The sequence below is a fragment of the Mus caroli genome, unplaced genomic scaffold (assembly GCF_978045245.1).
Source record: "Mus caroli unplaced genomic scaffold, Mus_caroli_1 scaffold_9, whole genome shotgun sequence".
Classification (NCBI taxonomy): Eukaryota; Metazoa; Chordata; class Mammalia; order Rodentia; family Muridae; genus Mus; species Mus caroli.
This window is the reverse complement of record NW_028227264.1, coordinates 2,910,726-2,926,849: the sequence shown is the minus strand read 5'-3', so window position 1 is coordinate 2,926,849 and position 16,124 is coordinate 2,910,726. Positions and strand designations below refer to the sequence as shown.

At 39.1% G+C, this 16,124-nt stretch overlaps 1 pseudogene; it reads right to left on the bottom strand.

The window, feature by feature from the left end:
- Positions 1-3,395: 3,395 nt before the first annotated feature.
- Positions 3,396-10,070, bottom strand: LOC110303400 (diphthamide biosynthesis protein 3-like; annotated as a pseudogene).
- Positions 10,071-16,124: the final 6,054 nt, after the last annotated feature.

The following is a 16,124-nucleotide window of genomic DNA, read 5'->3' as shown; positions in this document are numbered from 1 at the left end:
TTGTCCTTTGACCCTGTTGCTGCTAGCACAAGACCATCTGGTTTTTTTTGGAACTGATGTTGCGTTCCACTCACCAGTGATCTCAGGGACCCGGGTGTGCTAGGTTGCTTGCAGCATGGAGAATCCTCTGGGGACCTTGGGGCCCTTCACTGAGATAGCACTGAAGATGGCGCAGGGGTGGCACCGACCAGAATGAACCCCCACCATTGGTTGGGCAGGTACCCTTTGTCCCTGTTCCCATTAGCACAAGATACTTTGGGTTTTTGGGGACTGATGTTGCATGCCACTCACCAGTGATCTCAAGGTCAAGGGTGTGCTAGGGTGCCTGCAGCGTTGAGAGTCCTCTAGGAACCTTGGGCTCCCTTCCTCTTTCTTTCTTTCCCTCTTTCTTTCTTTCTTTTTCTTTTTGAGAAAGGGTTTCTCTGTGTAGCTCTATTTATCCTAGGACTTGCTCTGTAGACCAGGTTGGCCCAGATCTCAGAGATCTACCTGATTCTGCCTCCTAAATTTTGGGATTAAAAGTGTGGACCTCACAACCACTGCTCTCTGCCTCACTCCCATGTCTTATTTTGTTTTGCTTACTAAACTTTTTCTATCTTTAAAATATACTTTGGAATTAAATGCAGATGTTTTGAACAAGAAAGACCTGACACCTTCATCTTTCACCTCAGCACAGATGTGCTAGCACTTCACTTCCTAAATATTTTTCTCTTTCATGTCTTCTATTATTTAATCTCCATTCTTATATGTATGTCTCATGACAGTTATCTCTTTGAGTTTTTCCTAACTCTTTTACAATTGCTATTTATGCTTCTTTCTCTAGTCTGATAAAAACAGTAATTATTATAACAAACCACTAAAAAGATTTATTTATATTTTTAATAAAATTTAGGTTTATTTTATGTGTATGAATGTTTTGCTTTTGTGAATGTATCACACTATGTGCAATGCAGGTGCCCATGAAGGACAGAAGAGAGCATTAAATCCCCTAGAAAAGCAGTTATGGACAGTTGTGTCATGCCATGTGGGTGCTGGGAACTGAACCTGGGTCCTCTGAATCATCTCTCCAGCCCCAATTTATCCACATCTCTCTCTCTTTTAAAAAAAGATTTATTTATTTATTTATTTATTTATTTTATGTATATGAGTACACTGTCGCTGTGCAAATGGTTGTGAGCCATCATGTGGTTGCTGGGAATTGAGCGCTGGCCACTCTCACTCCAGTCCCACTCAAGATTTATTTATTATGATATGAGTACACTCTAGCTGTCTTCAGACACACCAAAAAAGGGGGTGAGATCTTATTAGAGATGGTTGTAAATCTTCATGTGGTTGCTGGAATTTGAACTCAGGACCTCTGGAAGAGCAGTCAGTGCTCATAACCGCTGAGCCATCTCTCCAGCTCCCTTATCCACATCACTTACACTTTCCTGTTATTCTTTATTTCTTCCTTGTCCTCATCCCTGCTTCTTTTACTTCTTAATTATAACCTTCTATAGCTTACACAGTCACTAAAGTCTGAGGGCCATAATTCAGGATAAAATGCATAGTAGCCGCATATTTATATGTAGATGCTATTCCTACATTTCACATCAATGTATTTGATATGTTTGCAAGGCTTCTGGATTCTACTCACTTTACATGAACCTGAAGGAAAAAATATATCTTAATAAAATTGTTTCAAAAAGATTACCTATCACAATGAATCTTTCCAGTGTTTCTGTTTGTGTGCTCAACATTTTCTCTCTTGTGTCAAGCATGTAGTTTTTGGCCTGGTTGGATACTACACTATATTTCATAGTCTCTGATATTATTTCTATGAACCTGACACTTATCTCTGTGCCACACATAAATTTTTGGAAACCTCATTGCTATTTCAGCCTCATTGAATTCATCATTTCACCTTTCTCTGGAGTCACAAAAAATCTCCAAATATTAAGTAGAGACAAATAAATCATAATCTAAACTCAGCTTCCCAAGAACAAAAGCATAAAGGAAAAAAGTGCCAGAAATAGTGCTGGAGAGACAGCTCAGGATCATCTTTATTGTTATTTTGGCTGAGACATGACATTTTTTTGGTCAATGGATAGAAGTTGTTGCTACAAAAAACCAAGTCTCACCTTAAACTGGATAAGAGATAGTTTATTTTGGAGCTATATAGGAGGGACCATAGCATTCGAACACAGATTCAGTCACCCACAATTCCATGTTTCTGGTATTCTATGGATCTGAGACTCTTCTATTTACTTCTTTCACATCCACTCATACCTAGGCGAAAGAACGATTAGAATTAGAACTGGGTACACTGTACCCCAAGTAAACCAGAATTGATATCACTTAGAAGGGGGATTCTTCCAATTGCCAAGTGGTTACCTAAGAGAAAAAAAGCATTTGAGTGGGAGAGGGGTAGTCTGCAATCAAGTGCTTTAACCTGGCTTTTGGGTTGATAATAAATGTGCTGTCGAGATGAACTTCATACAGTGAGGCGCTTAGGTGAGCATATGCATGTTTTATCACTCTCAGATGCTTATTCGTCAACAAAGGGAATTGCACAAATTATCACTATGTAATTTAAAACACACATATACTTTTATTGCATAACCAACTGAAATGTTCATTAAGCATTTTTAATGGTGTAAGTGCTAACAATAAAGTGCTGAGAATAAAAGCAAAAATGAAAAAAAAAAACAACAAAACAAAACAAGAATATTTGCTGCTCTTGCAGAGGATATAACCACTGTTCCTGGTACTCATGCCAGGTAGATCACAGATGCCTGTAACTCCACTTTCAGGTGATCCAGGGCTTCGGGCATTCGTAGATACTCCCCTAAGATGGCATCAATACACCAGTATTGTAAAAAAAAGAAAAACCTCTTTTTGTTAAGGCATGAAAAGGTGTAAGCCAATATATACCTCACCAGTTATGCAAAAGGGTCTATGTCTAAACTTTCAAGCAACTGCTCACTGTCTGTGTCTATAGACAGAAAGATCAGGCTCTGGACTTCCTTCTGATTTTTTCATAATAGAAGTAATATTTCTCATCACAAAGGTAAGTCTGCAAATGTTCTTTTTTGTCAGATGATGTTATTTTCAGAAAACAAATTTTCAGATATTCAAATGATGTAACCAATTGAAGGAAAACCCACCAGTTTATATGGCTCTTCCTTATATTTAAATGGAAAATTAGGGATCCTTCCAGTTTCAGGTAAGTATGAAATCCAGGTCTGACTTGTCACAAGCTCTTTTTCATGCTGACGTTCAGTGGCTGATGAACATCACACCCATTGGACCATCCACAGGACAGCTGCTCACTGAGGATGTTGGTAACTCTGCACTAGATCCATTCACCTGGGCTCAGCTCCTGTAATTCAGAATGTGGGTTTCTGAGAGATTCTTCAGCATTTAACTAACTCTTTGTTGGTTAAAGGTGCTGGGACTCTTTCTCCACACATGATCTTTGTCATAAATCACTTTTATAATGAATGAACAGCTAGGACACATTGCCACATCTTCTCCATTTTCCAAATCTTCCTTGGTGATGGAGAAATCACCACAGGGGAAGGGGCAGAAATATGTCTCTGAGTCCTCGTCAAATTGATAGTCCTCGTGAAACACTGCTATGGTCACCAGGTCGGCACTGCATCAGTTTGCCTAGCTGCACCCAGAGAGGGTAGGCCTGGGCTTCGAGGCTCACCCTGGAACCTTGCAAATGTTCTTGTTCAATGTACACAAAATACTTTCACAATCTCACATCCAATTTCTTGTCAGTTACAGAATCTGACAAAGCAAAAGGAAGAGAAGGATGCTTCGTGATGTTAGACGTTCCAAGTTGTCTTTGTTATCTACCTCAGCCCTGAGTTCTCTTTGCTAGAAATCACAGCACTCCCACCCCAAGGGAGTGCAATAGATGATGAGGACCAATGTTCTCTATTGCTCCCATGGTAGAGGCCCTTGCTGTGAGGTTCCTAATATGTGATTTGGAGGGCATCCTATGAATAGAACAGCACACACAGATGGCCCAGGTTTCTTTTTAGGGCTAATTTTCTGAACCATGTCCATGACAGCTGGTTCATCTGAGATGTTCTTTACCAAAAGGAGAAGCAATCAGGTGGCCTGGCTCCCACTCAGTGGGATGAAACTCACGGAAGTGAACACAATTAGCATACATTTGCAGAGTTTTTCATTCAGATCTCCCTCAACCGCTCTTTCAAATGGCAGCCTGGGATTGCAGCTCAGCTTTTCTAGCATTTCCTTTTCTCTCTCTCTGCCACTCTACCAGTAGAAGCAAGTTAAAGATGAAAGGCAAATTTTGGTTAAAGAGATAGTAAAATATGCTGTGAAATCACAGAACAAGCTTATAAGTCACACACACACACACACACATACACACACACACACACACACACACACACACACACACACACACACGCCCAGGACTGTTTTGTTTAATTATCAGAAAGAGTACTGTTTCTTTTGTGTGTGTGTGTGTTTAATTGATCAGAAAAAGTGGTCAATGGCCACTATGAAAAACATAGTCTGAGGCAGAAAGCTCAGTGATATCTGAAAATGATAGTCACTGATGGAAGATACGGGTCCCTTCCTTCCACAGTCGAGCTCTGTGATGCTAACTTCTCAGTTGATAGTGTGTCAGGTAATGAGGTTGGGAGGTGGCCTTTAGAAGGTAAGATTGTGAGGACTGCACTCTCAAAAGTGATGTTAGTGACTTTATTAAATAGGCACAGGTAGCCTCTTGCTCCTTTGACACTGTTGGGATGAAGGAAGAAGACACCATGTCTGAACAAGGAAAGGGCACCAAACTTGCAGACATTTTGAGCTTGGGTAGCCACACCTTGAGAACATAAATGTTTGTTATTCATAATCCACCCAGTTTATGGCATTTTGTTATAGTAGATAGCACAGATCAAATAAAGGCCAATGAGATAGTTATATATTTTTTGTTTTGTTTTTGCATTGATATGAATTATAAATTTTACAACAAAGCAAAGCAGTAATAATATTGAGCTTTGATGACTTTGGAAATAGCAAAACCGGAAAGCATTTTAGTCAGTGAACCATTTCTCCAGCCCTAGGGACAGTACTTCTCAAGTCTGGACTCATTAAAGTCTAATATATGCAGGTACAGTTAGCATGCACCCAGGAGCCACATGAACTAACACATTGAATTTATGTGCAAATGTTACTCATGTTTCTGGCTTTCCCTAGTTGCATGCCCCTTGCCTTCTCTGAATTTTCATAGCTCACTTATTTTTGCTTAACATTTCCCCCCTTTTAAAGTCTATCCATCTATCCATCTTGTTGGAGGGCATACTCTAGTTCAGGGATGTCTACATTTCCAGTGTCTTGATTAGTAATATGCACACACAGCACAGTGCTTGATCAAAATGTTCATCCACTGTAAGTTAGGAGTAGTCTTGGGAATGGACGAAGGATGATATCATGTCATTTGTAAGAGATACATTCTTTTTTTTTTTTTTAAAGGAATGATTTGAAAGTATTTTAATTCTTCCCTTTAACAAGCAACAAAGTCTTTCCATAAATAATAATTGGTTTACAAGAGAGAAAGAAGGAATATTGCAGAAATACTATTAAAATTCAAAGCTGATTCTTTGTATTTTACTGTGTTTTTGTAGGAATTTATAGGGATTCCTCATAGACTTAATTTAAGACTTGTTCAATAGACAAGATTTAGACAACAATAAGACTGGGGTTTTTTTTTCAAAGCAGTGTTTGCTGTAGCAGATGTCCTAGTCTCCAAAACTGTTGAAAATCTCTCTGTCAAAAGAAACTAGGTATCAACTGACTTCAGAAACATGTTTTTAGAATGCTAGAAGAGATGGTCTCTAGAAGTCATCAATGTTGGACACTGTGTTACCATATCATTGTAAAGAGAATTAATTGTGTTTTTCCCTTCCAAAATGCTCGGTGTTTTAGTCTCTTTCTATTGATATTATTTAAAAAATGTATCCCATGAAGAGCAACTTAGGGAGAAATGCTTTGTTTTAGCTCACAATTTCAAGTTACAGCCCATTGTTGTAGGGAAAACCAGGAAGAAACATGAAGCAATTTGTTGTGTTCATAGTCAAGTACTCATAGTTCAACCAAGAGGAGAGAGGCAGAGGGGAGAATGCATTATGCATGCATGCATATATGTATAGGACTTGGTTCATCTTTTTTATTCATATAGTCCAAGACCAAGGAACAGTTTACTCATGGTGGTCTAAGTTTTCCCACCTCAATTGATGTAGAGTCAAGACAATGCTCCAAAGACATAAGAGTAGGCTAACCTGCCCTAGATAGTATCTATCAGTGAGGCTTTCTTCCCAGGCAAATCTAGATTGTGTCAAGTTGACACCTGAAACTATCATCCGCAGTAAACTGCGTGATTGTATGAATTTTCACATTGCCACTTAGGCTGCAGTACTGGTGGTAGCCAGCCATGTGCTCTTAGTATCATGAGTCTATTTTCTCTTATCAAGGGAATAGACTAAAGGAGGTGAGAATATCTTAAATTGTTCGGTTATGTCTATTTCTCTTGTTAGCCATACACACAGAAAACTTTGTAGTGTCAATCCCACGAGTAAGAAACTCAAAACTTATGGTATCAATCAGATATCAAGGAGCTGAAAATGTAGATAGATTGTATTACTAATAGTCAATGCTTCACAGTCCAAAATACCTGAGGTTATAAAATATATAAAGAACAGAAAAATCACTTCTCCAGAATTCTAGATCCAAGCTCTGGCAGACGTGATCATATGATGAGACCTATTCTTTGTTTCCAAGATAACATCTTGTTGCTTTATATACTGAAGGGGAGGAACCATGTTTTTGTGTGGCAAGAGGGCAAAGAACTCAATGTTTGTGTAACATTTCTTTTATAGGGCTATGAAGGTTGTTCTAAAAGAGAAGAGATAGTTATCTAACAGAGACCCCATCTTACAATAACATATCATACTGGCCACTAAGTTTGCATGCCTGAAATTTGGGTCATGGAGGATACATTGAAACCATAGAATAGAGGTAGTAACTATAAGAACTAGCTTTATTTCCAAGGCTTAGGGTATAAGAGAAAATAATTCTGACATTATCAAATTTAGAAGTTAACAGAGAGCTTTGCAGAGGCTGGACTCAGACATCTAAGGAGGAGGAATTTTTAAAAAAAGATTTATTTAGTATTATATGTAAGTACACTGTATCTGTTATCTGTCTTCAGACACACAAGAAGAGGGCATCAGATCTCATTATGGATAGTTGTGAGCCACCATGTGGTTGCTGGGATTTGTACTCAGGAACTTTGAAAGATCAGTCAATGCTCTTAACTGCTGAGCCATCTCTCCAGCCCCAGGAGGTGGAATTCTTGGTGAGACCTGGTACAAAAACTTGGGAAGCCTGAGAATCACCACATAAATTAATGAAAAGTCATTGTTTTTAAGATACATATGGAATAGTAAGGCAAGGTAATTACACATATGAATTATACTCTAATTAAAATGTATGATAGAAATACACATTTATATTATGTATATATATATATATATACATACATACATACATACATACATACATACATAGCTTAGATTTATTTCACACAGCATTCAAATAAGACATTGTAGGGTAATCTAGATTTTTCATCTTCTGACACCTGTCAAACTGTATATTTGCCTGTGGAACCTTATTCATATTCTGAGAGATATGGCATCACCCATACACTGACATATAGCAATGAGCTTATAAACCTGTTCAGCTGACACTTACACCTACAGAATGTAACAGAGAAACACCCCAGTTTGTGCCTCAGTGGTACTCATGAGCTACTCTGAGTTGACTTCAGATGGCCCTGGAGACTATAGTCGACTCCTAGGGGGTTGGCAGGGGGAGCTAAGATAGATGGGATATGATGGTCTCCTACCATTGTATCAAGTCAGCAAATACAGGAAAGATAAAACAATCTGAAAGTTTTACTGAGTTTATATTGTTCCATTTTATCTCACAAGCAAGAAACTCATTGTCGTAAAGTTTGTGTGTGTGTGTGTGTGTGTGTAAGAGAGAGAGAGAGAGAGAGAGAGAGAGAGAGAGAGAGAGAGAGAGAGAGAGAGAGAAAGAGAGAGAGATCCAGCAATGGTGCAAATGGAATGACTTCTGGCTGAGAAATAACTCCCATCAGTAATAACGCTATTTAAGCACACAGGTGTCAAAAGCAGCATTTATTTTGGTTGACTACAGAAGAATCAGCAATTTAATTAGGAAATAATGAGCATTAGGAATACTTCCTTTTGGTTCAGGAAAACAAACTTTTCTGGCACCATTTCATTGTAGAGATTCAATTTATGTAAATGCCACACAAATATTCTGCATTTGGTCAAAAGAAATGTTCTACAAATATCTACGGGCAGGACCTCTCCCTATAATTAAGGTCTCATTATGCAGCTCACCCTTTAATCCACCGAAGTACTCCTCTGTGTTAATTGCATAACATTCAATTGTTATCAGAGTATGCAGATTGAACTCTTGGTATTTGATGGAAGCTGGATCCTTAGTGGAGACCTTTCCTAAAATAAAGCACATTGCTGGGCACATAGAGTTAAGAATTTAAAAATGAACATTCCATGACAAAAATGATAAAGATTATCCAAGCAGGCTACTCAAAAGTGGTTTTGGAGAAGAGAGGGGCAACAGATCCATTTTATCTCCCTGCACAAGGTCAGGTAGAAATTTATATTCAGAGAACACAGTAAATGATCAGTGGATGAGAAACTACTAAGAAGAGCCCCGAGGAGTCAGAAAGATTCTGGCTAAATTATTGTTGAAAGTAGGTTGTCCTAAGTATTAAGATATTAATAATAGAGGGTCAAGGAGGTAGATCATAGGTAAAGTGCTTGCCACCCAAGTGTGAGGACCTCTGTTCAAAGCTCTAGAAACCATGTAAAGCTCGGGGTTGGGGAAGTACATCTCTAACTTCAGTGCTCCCAAAAGCAAGATGGCAAGCAGAGGTGAGAAAATTCCTAGAAGCTTGAGGGCCAGCTCACCTTGGGTATACAGCAGGGACCAGTGAAAGACAGACCTTGTCTCAAACTAGATGGAAGGCAAAGACCACCTTCAAGGTTATCCTTTGACCAACACAAAAGTACCGTGATACCAAGCTATGCCTGTGAACATATGCATACACATCACACACACACACACACACACACACACACACACGCAGAGCCATGTCACCATGCTATGCCTGCATGCATGCCCACCATGCAAATCACACCATTACACCCACCCACTCCCCCACATGGAATAGTGTAGAGAGAGGGGGGATTAATATTGTTCTGGAAACAAGCATTTGTTTGTGCTTATGATGGATTACTGTGAATGTTAAGCTGCTGATAGTTGCCTTGTTTGATCCATAGCAGGAAGCTGTGCTCTGGTAAAGCAAAGACAAGACATAAATTTGATGGCTTTTTGGGCTTTCTGGACTCAAGCCAGTTGTCTAGGTGTTCTCCTGCTGAAGAGACACTATGACCATAGCAACTCCTAAAGGAAAGCATTAATTGGGAGTTGCATAGGGTTTCAGAGGTTTAGTCCATTATCAGAATGACAGGAAGCATGGCAGAAGTGTGGCACATAGGTAGGCATGGTGCTAGAGAAGGAGCTAAGAGTTCTACATCTGAATCTGTAGGCAGCAAGAAAAGAGAGCCACTGGGCCCAGCTTAGGCTTTTGAAAATCAAAGCTTACCTCCTGTGACATACTTCCTCCAACAAGGCCACACCTACTGATCCCTCTCAAGTAGTGCCACTTCCTAATGACCAAGTATTCAAATATTGAAGTCTATAAGAACCATTCCTATTCAAGCTATTACACCAGTAATGCTGGACTTCTCAGTATGACTTGAACTATTTTGGGTTCCTTCTACCTATCAGTCACAACTTAAACTCCTAACAGAAATTTTAGTACTTGACATGGGTGTTGCTATGAATGAAATGAAGGTGGGTGGCTTCAGCTGAGGACACGTATTGACTTGTGAAATGAGCTGATTTCCTGTGGGGAGCCGCCCTTCCATCGCCATTACAAGATGGCGCGCTTACACCCTGTGTTCTAAGTAGTAAACAAGCAAGCTGCGCATGTGCCAGGGTAGCTTTCCACTCCATGTGCTCTGCCTTCCCCATGACGACAACTCCGGTCAATGGGATGCAGCCAATCAGGGAGCGACACGTCCGAGGCGGAGGGCAATCCTCCATAAAAGGGACGGGGTTTTGCCATTCGCTCTCTCTTCTCCTCTGGCTCCTGAAGAAGTAAGCAATAAAGCTTTTGCCGCAGAAGATTCCGGTTGTCCTGAGCGTGTTCTTGCCGGTGGGGACAAAAGCTCGGGATAATTTCCCTGCTGTTCCAGCCTTGGCTAAAAGTTTTAGGAGTTAGGAGAAAAGCTATTGGAATATCATAATGTGTTGGCAACGTCTTCAGTCATTAATAAGTGCTTGTAAAAAATACCCACGAAAGGAGTTACAGAGACAAAGTTTGGAGCTGAGATGAAAGGGTGGACTATCCAGAGATTACCCCACCTGGGGATCCATCCCATAATCAGTCACCAAACCCAGACACTATTGCATATGCCAGCGAGATTTTGCTGAAGGGACCCTGGTATAAGCTGTCTCATATGAGGCTATGCCAGTGCCTGGCAAATACATAAGTGGATGCTCACAGTTATCTATAAGATGGAACACAGGGCCCCCAATGGAGAAACTAGAGAAAGCACCCAAGGAGCTGAAGGGGTCTGCAACCCTATAGGTAGAACAACAATATGAACTAACCAGTACCCCCAGAGCTTGTATCTCTAGCTGCATATGTAGCAGAAGATGACCTAGTTGGCCATCACTGGGAAGAGAGGCCCCTTGGTATTGCAAACTTTATATGCCCCAGTACAGGGGAACACCAGGGCCAAGAAGTGGGAGTGGGTGGGTAGGGGAGCAGGGTGGAGGGAGTGTATAGGGAACTTTCAGGATAGCATTTGAAATGTATATAAAGAAAATATCTAATAAAAAAATAAGTGCTTGTAAAAAAGATACAGATGCCAGCCCTATATTGGAAAAAGAATAGAAATTTATTATAAAAAGTTCTTCCTGTCTGTTTGCTTACAGCTGATCATCAAGTTGCACCCAAAACTCTTCCCCATGCCTCCTTCAGATATGCTAAGAAAGTCTTTAGAACAAGTTAATGAACCAGGTGTGGAGTCCAGAGTCCCAAATTCCACTTTTACCAGATCCTACCCACCATTCCTTATCTGATTTGGGCACCAATTCTACCACAAACCTGCACCTACTAATAGGCAGCCTAAGTTCAGAGTTAATGGTAACTGAACCCTGTTCTGTTTTTTAGATTTCAATTGATACCAATGCAAAGAAAATCAAGGTGAAAAAAATATTAGTTGAAGTTTAAGGAGATGGAACAGGGCAAGTGACAAAGTAGAAGAAAACATAGAAGTAAGTTAGCTTTATGGACCTTGACTGGATGGTATTTCTGGCTTCAGTTTCTAGGCAAGTCCATAAACAACTAACTTAAACAAATGCAATGGAATAAAATGAATACATACCCAGACACAAAACTTCCCAGTCTTTTGCTATGAGCTGACTGGAAGATCAGGGAGGAGTATAGGGGATCACCTTTGCTTTGCTATGCTGCTTCTTGATACCCGTGGTTCAACAGTCCTTCCTCCTCTTGGCCAGAGTAGTCTTTGATATTCTTTAGGCAAGTCAGGTACGCTTACAGTGTGGAGGTGACCCATGCTCCATCACATCTGGCTTTTACCTGGATGTTGGGGATGCAAACTCAGGACCTCACACTTTACTCACTAAACCATCACATCAGCTCCGTCTATGTAGTGGTTTTGCCCAAAATGCAAAATGTGTGACGTCATACTCAAACCAGTGATGCAACAAAATTAATGAGTGGAAAAACTACTGGAGACTAAAGAAGTCTAAAAGATGGATGGCAAAATTGAATGTTTTATTGTTCTGGACCTAAACTATGGAAAAAAAAGTTAAAAAAGCAGTAGGTTTGGGAGACATTTGAGTAGGGTCTTTAAAGTTAAAGGATTAGTCAAAACCACAATGTGTTGAGATCCTGTCAGGTAGTCAAGAGGCTGAGATTGTGGGGACTTCTTGAGTCAAGAAACTCAAGACTGACAGAAGTATCATAGTAAGACCTTGTCTTAACAATCCCAGAAATTGTTTTAAAGATGTATTTATTCTTATCCTATGTTTATAGGTGTATTGTCTGCATGTATGTTTGTGCATCACATGCATGCAGTGTCTGCAGGGGCATTAAGACCAGATCCCTTAGAACTAGACTTACAGGAGATAGATGCCTTGTAGGTGCAGGGGGTTGAACCCATGGCTTCTGGAAAAGCAGATCTTGACAACTGTGGAATCTTCAGCCCTTAAAGAAACATCTACTTTATTATTATTATTATTATTAGGTTTTTTCTTCATTTACATTTCAAATGCTATCCCAAAAGTCCCCCACCACTCCCCTACCCACCCACTCCCACTTCTTGTCCCTGGCGTTACTCGGTACTGTGGCATATAAAGTTTGCAAGACCAAGGGGCCTCTCTTTCCAATGATAGCCGACTAGGCCATCTTCTGATACATATGCAGCTAGAGACACGAGCTCTGGAGGTACTGGTTAGTTCATATTGTTGTTCCACCTATAGGGTTGCAGACTCCTTCAACTCCTTGGGTACTTTCTCTAGCTCCTCCATTGGGGGCCCTGTGTTCCATCCAATAGCTGACTGTGAGCATCCACTTCTGTGTTTGCTAGACCCCGGCATAGCCTCAGAAGAGACAGCTATATCAGGGTCCTTTCAGCAAAGTCTTGCTGGCATATGCAATGGTGTCACCGTTTGGAGGCTGATTATGGGATGGATCCCCGGGTGTGGCAGTCTCTAGATGGTCCATCCTTTCGTCTCAGCTCCAAACTTTGTCTCTGTAACTCCTTCTATGGGTGTTTTGTTCCCAATTCTAAGAAAGGGTGAAGTGTCCACACTTTGGTCTTTGTTCTTCTTGAATTTCATGTGTTTTGCAAATTGTACCTTGTATCTTGGGTATTCTAAGTTTCTGGGCTAATATTCACTTATCAGTGAGTACATATCATGTGAGTTCTTTTGTGATTGGGTTACCTCACTCAGGATGATACCTTCCAAGTCCATCCATTTGCCTAGGTATTTCATAAATTCATTCTTTTTAATAGCTGACTAGTACTCCATTGTGTAAATGTACCACATTTTCTGTACCCATCTGTTGAGGGACATCTGGGTTCTTTCCAGCTTCTGGCTATTATAAATAAGGCTGCTATGAACATAGTGGAGCATGTGTCCTTCTTACCAGTTGGAAAATCTTCTGGATATATGCACAGGAGAGGTATTGTGGGATCCTCCAGTAGTACTATGTCCAATTTTCTGAGGAACCGCTAGACTGATTTCCAGAGTGGTTGTACAAGCTTGCAATCCCACCCAATGGAGGTGTGTTCCTCTTTCTCCACATCTTCGCCAGCATCTGCTGTCACCTGAATTTTTGATCTTAGCCATTCTGACTGGTGTGAGGTGGAATCTCAGGGTTGTTTTGTTTTGCATTTCCCTGATGATTAAGGATGCTGAAAATTTTTTCAGGTGCTTCTCAGCCATTCTTTATTCCTTAGGTGAGAATTCTTTGTTTAGCTCTGAGCCCCATTTTTTAATGGGGTTATTTGATTTTCTGGAGTCTACCTTCTTGAGTTCTTTATATATATTGGTTATTAGTCCCGTATCTGATTTAGGATTGATAAAGATCCTTTCCCAATCTGTTGGTGACCTTTTTGTCTTATTGACAGTGTCTTTTGCCTGAAACATCTACTTTTTATTAAGAATTTAATGTGGACTGCACAATTAATGAAAAAAAGAGGCTGTGAATTTGAAAGAGAAAAGAGAGAGTATATAGAAGTGTTTGGAAGGAGAAAGGGGAAGGAGAAAATGATATACTATAATCTTGAACTATGAAATAAAATATATTGAATAAATATGTGTGTAATTGCAAAATAATTAGTATGATGCTTTAAACTATACAGAAGTGAAAATAGCATTTTAGTGTTAAAGAATATGAATATTAGTGTTTTATTATTAGGAAAAATATACTTGAATTCAAACACAAAAGCTTAAAATATATGTGGGAATACAAAAGTCTTGTTGGGAATCAAAATCGTTTTGAAGATAAGGAATAAACTTGGAAATTTTACACTATATCAATAGTTTAATAACGTGGAAATACTAAATCAATATGCTTTTGACTCAAAGGTAAAAAGTGGACTCAATAATAACAATGATCCAAGTCTAAAACTAGGTTCTCATAGAACATGAATAGTTAATTTTGTCAAACTTGGCACTGCAAAACCATAGGAGATCAAAAGTCTTTTCAACAAATAGGGTTACACGAACATGCATCAAATACAAGAAAAGTGCACATTCATCCCTACAGCATACTTTATATAAAACAGTATATTGCATATGTTTTATTTAATATATTCTATGTACTTGCTATAGATGTGGCTTCATTTCTATCTATAGACACATGACCTTAAGTCAACCCAATCTCATCAAGTTTAGGAACATTTCTCTGGTTTATCCTATCTTATATTTTCTTCAATTCACATGCATTTGCTTTAATTTCTAACTGTGAACATATTTCCTATGTTTAAACCTAAAATTCACAATAAAAGACTTTCTAAACATTTTATTCTGTATCTGATCTTTTATTCATCTGTCCCCCACCTTGCTTTAATGCATGGTGTTAATTTTTACTATTTTCTCTTTTTTTCCCCTGAGTTCTGTTTTCTGCAGAGAAACAGTACTATTACCTTTTAAAAACAAAATTTGCAATTTATATATGCTTTTCCATTTTGATATTTTCATTTAGTAATGACTTTGGAAAATCCCTCCATATGAAGTCACTAGTACAAGTACGTTCCAGGATGTGTAGTATTGCACTGTGTATAATAAACACATTTCCTATTGTGTTATTATGCTTATGATTAGTCACGTTGGATTCTGTAGTTTCTAGTTGTATAGTGCCATAGTGAAAAACTTGGCTCATGGGGTTTCGAGAGATGGCTCAGTGGTTAAGAGCATTGAGTTCAATTCCAATTCCCAGCAACTGCATGGTGGCTCACAACCATCTGTAATGGGATCTGACGCCTTCTTCTGGTGAGTCTGAAGACAGCTACAGTGTACTCATATGCATAAAATAAATTGACTTTTTTTTCTAAAGAAAAGAAAAATTTGGCTCATATGTTTCAGTAACATCAGAACAATATATTTACTCCTATAAATGAGATCAATACAACAAAGGGTAAATGGACCTGTTGTTTCATGAGTTATTGCTAAATTCTAGTTTATAAAGATTTCACAGGCCAGTGAGGTGGCTCTATGGATAACAGACAATACAAGCTTGATGACCTGAATTTAGATTCTTGAGATCCGAATAAAAGCAGAAAGAGAACCAGTTTTACAAAGTTCTCCCCTGAGATCTGAATGTAGAACGAATACACTTTCCATGACACACCCAGTTCATTCATTCAAGTGGATAACTGCTTTACAACGATTATTAAATTGTTTTATTGATTTTTTTGTACTGAATGCAGATGTGTTCCACTAGAACACAATTTACCCCTTATTAAGGAAGTACTTTAAGGAGAAAAATGAGTTCTGAAAATCATGGAGTGCTCTGGAAATCTCTGGTCCAAAATTTCAAGAAATAAACACAACATTTACTGTCAACAGGACACTGTTTCCATTTGATGCTTAAACAGAGTTTCTAAAGACGATCTCCCTTCCTCAACAATTCTGACAATCTTTACTACACTTTTTGAAAAACCTAAGTTATTCAGGGAATTGTTTTGGCTGTGTTCTTTCTTTCTTAGTCACTTAATTCTCTGGGAAGAAGCAATGCCCCAAGACCTCAGTGAATATGTTAGAAAAATGAATGTGTAGGAATGTGTTACTTTCTGAGTTCCACTTTGAAATCTTAGCTCTGTGGAGACAACACAGCATGAGCAGGTAGGTTGAGTTAACGTAATTCCAGAAGAGTCTTA